Genomic DNA, 5,629 nt, shown 5'->3' with positions numbered 1-5,629 from the left:
CGGCCGAGTGGGCGGGCGGCGGGAGGGGCGCGGTGGGGCGGGGCCTCCGCCTTGCTCTTTCCACAGCCACAGCCAAGGGTGCGCGCCCCGCCCGTCCGCAGCGCAGCGGGCTAGCAGCCTCTGAGCTCCGCGGACCCCTGCCCTAGACGGCTGCAGGAGACAACGGCGCTGCAAAGAGGGTGGGGCGCACGGAGTGGTCCATGGGGCACTATTCATAAGGAATCCACATAAGACTCAAGACTCCCCCGACACGGTGACCTAGGTTGAGCTAGGAGGACTCAGCGGGAAGGAAAGGAGGTCTTGAGGGTCTGGTGAGCTGAGCTGGTGTAGTGAACACAGGCAGGCAAGGGCCTTACTGAAGTTGGTTAGATGTTACCTTCAGGGAAATGGGGAGCCATGGAGATCTCTGGAGTGACCAGATCTGTACTTTGAAAGAGCCAGGTCGCTGCTGCACAGGTAACAGAGAGGGCCACGGGGAGTCCTGGGATGGTCCAAACATTTAGACATGCATTTTGGAAGGAAGGTCATCCCAGAGAGGAGCTGCAGCAATGAAATGGACAGGATTTGGGGGCTGGGGAGAGGCGTCTTAAAAGAGGGGAGGGAGAGACACATGCCTTTCATCCCTTTCATCCCAGCACTCAGGAGGCAGAGGCAGGCAGATCTCTGAGTTCTAAGCCAGCTATGGTCTATATTAGTGAGTTCTAGGAAAGCCAAGACTACATAGATCTTGTGTGCTGGCTAGTTTTATGTCAACTTGACACAAACTAGAGTTATGTGACAGGAGGGAACCTCAATTGAAAAAAAATGCCTCCATAAAATCCAACTGCAAGGCATTTTCTTAGTTAGTGATTCGTGATGGAGGACCCAACCCATTTTTGGTGGAGACCATCCCTGGGCTGGTGGTCTTGAGTTCTATATGAAAGCAGGCAGAAACCAGTGGTGGTGGTACCAGCAGCGGCAGCTGCACTGGCACATGCCTTTAATCTCAGCACTAAGGAGGCTGGAGCAGGTAGATCTCTGTGAGTTCAAGGCCAGCCTGGTCCACAGAGTTCCAAGATAGACAGGATTACACAGAGAAACCCTGTCTAGTAAAACAAACATAAAAGGAGGAGGAGGAGGAGGAGGAGGAGGAGGAGAAGAAGAAGAAGAAGAAGAAGAAGAAGAAGAAGAAGAAGAAGAAGAAGAAGAAGAAGAAGAAAAGAGAAGAGAAAAGAAAAGAAAAAGAAAGGAAGGAAGGAAGGAAGGAAGGAAGGAAGGAAGGAAGGAAGAAAGAAAGAAAGAAAGAAAGAAAGAAAGAAAGAAAGAAAGAAAGAAAGAAAGAAAGAAAGAAAGAAAACATCATGAGCAAACCTTAGGGAGTGGGGGCCGGGCGTGGTGGCACACGCCTTTAATCTCAGCACTTGGGAGGCAGAGGCAGGCAGATTTCTGAGTTCGAGGCCAGCCTGGTCTACAGAGTGAGTTCCAGGACAGCTAGAGCTACACAGAGAAACCCTGTCACGAAAAACCAACCAACCAAACAAACAAAAAAACAACCACCACCACCAACAAAACCAAACCATAGGGAGCAAACCAGTAAAGTAAGCAGTACCCCCCGTGGCTTCTGCATCAGCTCCTGTCTCCGGGTTCCTGCCTTGTTTTAGTTTCAGCCTTGACTTCTCTGAGTGAGTGATGGGCTGTCACCTGGAAATATAAACTGAAATAAATCCTCTCCAAGTTGCTTTGGTAATGGTATTTCATCACTGCAACAGAAACCCTAAGACACCCCGTATCAAAAAAAAAAAAAAAAAAAAGAAAGAAAGAAAAACAGAGAGAGAGAGAGAGAGAGAGAGAGAGAGAGAGAGAGAGAGAGAAAGGTGTCTGGGGTTTCTGGTTAGTGGCCTGGGAATGGTAAAGCCCAGGAAGGTATCTGGGGAGCGATGGGAGTCTGTGGCACTTCCAAGGATCCAAGAGGGAAATAGAACCTATGGGCTTACAGTGCTTGTTGGGACCTGCAGAAGCTGGGGGAACAACCCCAGCCCCAGCCCCAGGACACAGCATGGGTCACCTGCATCCACCCAGACAGAAGAGGGACTTGCAAAGCCCTGAGAGGTGCGGCTGAGGCAGGAAACCAAGAGCCAGGAGAACAATAGTCTCAAAGCCAGTGTTTTTCTAGACTGCTAAAGAGACCCACTGGGGCAGGCAGGTCTCACAGAAAAGTGGCCCTTTCAGCTACAGGCAGGTGGTTAGAGTCGAGGACAGGGTTGGTAACCAGGCTGCAGAGGCTGAAGAGCCATCCCAGGAAAAGAGGTGGAGGTGAGAGTAGAGGAGTTTAGATGAACCGAGGTTTGGGTGAGGGTCGCTATGTCTCTAAACTGGAAGGAGCTGAGGGATCCACAGGACACCACAAGGAACAGAGAGAGCCTAGGGCTGTCTCAGTCTTGCCCCTTCCCCCTCCTGCCTGCCCTCCAAGGGCCTCCCACTTCGCTGTCCCCCTGCCAAGGTACACAGCAGCCCCACCACTATTCAGCGGCGCCTCTCACCCCCACCCACCCCCAAGCCTGGGCGTACTCCATCCCACCCTTCAAATTGGGGGCTACCAGGGAGGTCTTCAGGTCTTGCTTTCTGGCCTGAGCCAGCCCAGAGGAAGTACAGCAAAGTTAAGCTGGAGCCTTGCTTGAGGAAGAGGTGGGTAGGTGGGGACTCCATGTCAGAGCAGCCAAGAGGACACAGGCAGGGATGGACAGCTGGGGCCTTCCCCCCATCACTAGTGTGAAAAGCAAGTCCTCCACGTGGCTCTTGGGGCTGAGCACTCAGAGAGGGGATTGGAGCTAACTAAGCCACAGGGATTGAAGATGATACCATGGATTCTGGAATTAGCTTGCCAGGGTTCAAATCCAAGTGCCAACACATCGCTACAGACCATTGAAAACAATCACTTATCTTCTTGTGCCTTGGTTTCCTCATTCCAAAAGCTCTCAGGGACTGCTGCGAGGGTTACATCATGTCTTAATGTACATAGATCACTCAGTTGTGCGAGTGATACGGACAGATAAGGGCTAAGCTGCTGCGAGTTCTGGCTTCCATGGGCTTCATTACACATGCTCGCCCACACTGAGCTACAAACCCAGCTAGCCCTGCACGGGGATGCCATCCCTGAGTCTCCTGATATAGCCCTTCCATGTCCCTCCGAGCCCTTCAGACCTGATCACAGTGCCACAGACCACTCCTAGTGGGCCCTTTCTCCTCCCTTGCCCAGTGTACTGCAACCAGCACAGGAATGGTTAGGTCCTGTGTCCCTAGAGCTCACTAAGCATAAAGAGCCCTGTATACCCGGTGGGCTCTAGCTACCTGACCCCAGCCTGCTGCCCAGAAATTGAGACAGCCCTGCCTCGTGGTCATGGTCTCCTATTAGAACTAAAAGGCCAGAAATAAAAGTCCTGGACGAGCCAGAGGCAGAGGACAGTTCCAAGGCTAGGCTAGGCCAGACTCCTGACCAGTCTGCCCAGCTCAGCAGCTAGACGCTTCTACCTTTGCTCCCTCTGGTCGTATCTGGACAACTGTGGTCAGCTCTGCCTCTCGCAACCTGTTCCTTGGCCCTCTCTGAGTCCGAAGCTTATGAGAAGAATCAGAAACTGCCAGGTAGTGGTGGCGCGCGCCTTTAATCCAGCATTAGGGAGGCAGAGGCAGGCGGATTTCTGAGTTCGAGGCCAGCCTGGTCTACAGAGTGAATTCCAGGACAGCCAAGGCTACACAGAGAAACCCTGTCTCAAAAAACCAAAAATAAATAAACAAACAAACAAACAAATAAAAAAGAGGATTGTAGGCTGTCCAGTGAGGACTCAGAGACTACTGCAGTCCTGAGCAGAGGTACCAAATGTATGGGTGGTTACACTGAACCAGACCAGGCAGATACCCTTCCTTATGTAGCCCCTGCAGCACAGTACTGGCATGGGCCTCTTGGTTCAGAGATCAGCCTTAGTTTGAGGTCCAGAGCCACCTCTGTGATTGGGGGCAAGCAGCCTCATTTCTTAAAGCCTCAACCTTCTTCTCTGCAAAGGAGGGAACTATGGGGGGCAGTCCCTAACGACTGTGGCACTCAGTGCACACTTTGAGGTCATTGGTATTAATGTCTCCGCTTGGCAAGTGGGGAAACTGAGGCTTAGAGGGATTAACTGTCTTACTCATGGTGGTCACACAGATGAGAAGGAAGTGAGTTGGCGTCCCAGGGACTCTCCCTGTGCCAGAGGGTCTCTTTGAAGAGACAGCAACTGTGCCAATTGCCTAAAGATACAAACGTCTGTCTGTAAGTATAAGCCTGGAAGGCTTCACCAAGAATCTGACCATTCTGGCACTCTGATCCTAGGCTTTCCAACCTTCAGAACTGTGAGAAATGAACACTGTTCGAGCCAGAGGGAGAGAGAATAATAACAGAGGGTTTAATAAAAGTCTGGGGAGTAGTAGTGGCTCAGACAAAATCAGGCGCTGACTTAAAATAAATGTCAGGAATCTTTATCACCAACATTTAACAACAATTCATGTTACTAATCCTCGTTTCCATTACCACGGTTCTCCATTCCTAAATTTGTTTTGTTATACCAATGTAAAGCACCCCCCAGCCCCCGCGTGCGCGCGTGCACCCCTCCATCTCCAGTCGCGTCCGCTGAGGCCCTGGATAAGACACCCCCCTTTGCCACCCTTCTGTCTGGCAAACTGAGGGAAGGGATGTTTGCACAGATGTGTGGCCCGGGGCATGCAAATAGTCTGGGAGGGGGGTGGCGTTGGCAAATTCCTGTTCCACCAGGGACCGCCCCCCACTCCTACATCTGCTAGAGGACCAACCGGACTCCTGGTTCTGAGATTCCTAGGAAGTTCATCTCTCCTCTAGCTCGATGCTTTCAGCCATTTTGGTTGTCAAGGGCCTGTTTCTCCACAGCGGAGGAAAATGGAGCTCTCCCGCCACCTCTCCCCACCACCCCCACGCCCTCCGCCCCTTGTACAGTTTCCACCCCAGGGGATTCTTAGCTCCAGCTTCAAAAATCCCAGTAATGCAGTGGAAATTAAAGTTACCTTAACTATTCTAATCTTATAACAATTTTGCTTCAATCAACATCTAAATGTGACCACATGTGCCCAGACCACCCGGTGGCCTGCTTGAAGGTGGGAGGTGAGTTCTGGGGGTTAGAAGACAGCAAGAGTCTCTCAGGCACTGGCGGGGCTTTCTGGCAGGGGGTGAGAATCTAAAGGCCATTGGATCTGTCTTCTGTGGTCTCCTGACCTGCCTATACTGAGCAGCCTTCCTGTCTTCATGCTCCCTGGGGCGGGCCCTCTACTCTCCTCAACAAGTTGGCAATTGTTCCAGGGGAAGGGCCAAGAATAAGGATGCTCTATAGACAGGTGGAGTCAAGAGTTGACTATGGAGGTTCCCCCAGGGCTCCCCACTAATGTGGGCATCTAGCCCTGCTAATCATCTTGAAATTCAAAATAATTTCTAAACAAAGGATTCTGTGTCTCTGTCTCTGTCTGTCTCTGTTTCTGTCTCTCTGTCTCTCTCTGTTTCTCTCTGTCTCTCTCTCTCTGTGTGTGTGTGTGTGTGTGTGTGTGTGTGTGTGTGTGTGTGAGCTTGGGTATGCACATGCTGTGGTGTGGAAGT

Source organism: Mus musculus, chromosome 4 (genome assembly GCF_000001635.26).
Source record: "Mus musculus strain C57BL/6J chromosome 4, GRCm38.p6 C57BL/6J".
NCBI lineage: Eukaryota > Metazoa > Chordata > Mammalia > Rodentia > Muridae > Mus > Mus musculus.
Note: the sequence above shows the minus strand (reverse complement) of the source record.